Raw genomic sequence first — 2466 nt, 5'->3', positions numbered from 1 at the left:
ATTATAGAGAGGAAACTCAGGGTCAGAGCAAGTTATTGTTCAGGGATGTAGTATTTGAAGGAAAAATGCTAATTCTCACACAAATATAAATAATTACAAGATGAAGATTTTCTCATTAATGAGGGAACCAATGTTACAACTAGTACAAACAGAATTCAGGCAGCTTCTCTTACATCGACTGCCTAAGAGTCGCGCTGTAAGAAGCAACAACTTCTCTTTTTCCTCTCTGCCACCTGCCCGGCAGCTGCAAAACAGCAAACATGCATGAGTGCATCTGCATCCTCGTTGAGCAGGCTGGTGTCCAGATTGGCAATGCCTGCTGGGAGCTCTACTGACTGGAACATGGCATCCGGCCTGATGGCCAGATGCCAAGTAACAAGACCATTGTGGGGGGAGGAGATGACTCCTTCAACACTTTCTTCAGTGAGACAGGCACTGGCAAGCACGTGCCCAGGGCAGTGTTTGTGGACCTGGAGCCCACAGTCATTGATGAAGTTCGCACTGGTACCTACCGCCAGCTCTTCCACCCTGAGTGGCTGATCACAGGCAAGGAAGATGCTGCCAATAACTATGCCCGTGGACACTACACCATTGGCAAGGAGATCACTGACCTTATCCTGGACCGGATTCGGAAACTGGCTGACCAGTGCACAGGTCTTCAGGGCTTCTTGGTTTCCTAAAGCTATGGGGGTGGGCAACTGGTTCAGGTTCACCTCCCTGCTGATGGAGTGTCTCTCTGTCAATTATGGCAAGAAGTCCAAGCTGGAGTTCTCCATTTACGCAGCCCCCCCAGGTTTCCACAGCTGTAGTGAAGCTCCACAATTCCATCCTAACCACCCACATCACCCTGGAGCACTCTGATTGTGCCTTCACGGTTGATAAAGAGGCCATCTATGGCATCTGTTGTAGAAACCTCGGCATGGAGCACCCAACCTACACCAACCTAAACAGGTTGATAGGTCAAATGGATCCCTGAATGTCTATCTGACCAAATTCCAAACCAACCTGGTGCCCTCTCCCCGCATCCACTTCCCTCTGGCCACATACGCCCTTGTCATCTCCGCTGAGAAAGCCCACCATGAACAGCTTTCTGTAGCAGAGATCACCAACGTGTGCTTTGAGCCAGCCAACCAGATGGTGAAGTGTGACCCTTACCACAGTAAATACGTGGCCTGCTGCCTGCTGTACCATGATGATGTGGTTCCCAAAGATGTCAGTGCTGCCATTGCCACCATCAAGACCAAGCGCACCATCCAGTTTGTGGACTGGTGCCCCACTGGCTTCAAAGTTGGCATTAGTTACCAGCCTCCCACGGTGGTGCCTGGTGGAGACCTGGCCAAAGTCCAGCGAGCTATGTGCATGCTGAGCAACACCACAGCTATTGCTGAGGCCTGGGCTTGACCTGATGTATGCCAAGCATGGCTTTGTCCACTGGTACGTGGGTGAGGGCATGAAGGAAGGAGAGTTTTCTGAGGCCCGTGAGGACATGGCTGCCCTGGAGGAGGACTATGAGGAGGCTGGTGTGGATTCTGTTGAAGGAGAGGGTGAGGAAGAAGGAGAGGAACACTAAAGTTAAAATGTCACAACAGCGCTGCTTTTACAGGGAAACTTGTTCTGTTTTAGACATTGAAAAGTTGTGGTCTGATCGGTTAATTTGTATGTAGCAGTGTATACTCATATACAATTACTGGCCTGTGCTTTAAAACATGACACTTTGTTACAGACCCAACCAGTTCGTTTCTCTGATGGGTTTGAATAAAGTATTCCCTGTCTTACATGAAGGAAAAAAAAAAAGGTTCAAACTTCTGCACACATAAAGAAAGATGAAAATGTATTTATTGATGCTAAATTGGGCTTATGTGCTTATTTTTGTTTTGTTTTAGACAAATTGCTATTTTTTGTGGTAGAATGAATATCTCTTCACCAGATACAATGTGTATATCTTTGCACTATAGACAGCATGAAACCTTCCTTCCTGACCACCCCCCACCAATAGATCAGATAACTGGAAGACCTGCTTGGCAATGATTAATTTTCCTTTGTAGATCTCCAGTACTATTTTGGCTCACTTAGAAGTCTGCCACTTTTTCTCAGGGAGAATTTGACCATGTCTCCTGAAAATCTAAAATTCACAAATTCACACCGGGGCTTGAACTGACCCATTCCCTTATGCACTGAGGGGTGATGGGTTTAATTTCCCCCTGTAAAATAATGTATCGGAATATAGACAGTTAGTTTTCAACATGCAAACTTCTACTTCTAGAACTTTTGGTGCTGGCAAAACAAATAGGGCTGAGGAAGGAGCAGTGCTACCCCCTGTTTAATTAGCATGTTGCTCTGAGGGCTGTAATTGACCTACTGTCCATGAGTTTAGCTAGATAAGCATTTCTACTATGGAAGTTCATGTTATGTTTAAGTGAATTAAGATATTGAGCACAAAAATGGCAGATATTGTGAAAGAAAAAT

General features: G+C 46.1%; 1 pseudogene; it reads left to right on the top strand.

Annotated features, from left to right (window-relative positions):
- The first annotated feature begins 260 nt into the window (after window positions 1-260).
- Window positions 261-1704, top strand: LOC112321096 (tubulin alpha-1A chain-like; annotated as a pseudogene).
- Window positions 1705-2466: the final 762 nt, after the last annotated feature.

Source organism: Desmodus rotundus, chromosome 1, assembly GCF_022682495.2.
Source record: "Desmodus rotundus isolate HL8 chromosome 1, HLdesRot8A.1, whole genome shotgun sequence".
Lineage (NCBI taxonomy): Eukaryota > Metazoa > Chordata > Mammalia > Chiroptera > Phyllostomidae > Desmodus > Desmodus rotundus.
This window is presented reverse-complemented; position numbering and strand designations above follow the sequence as displayed.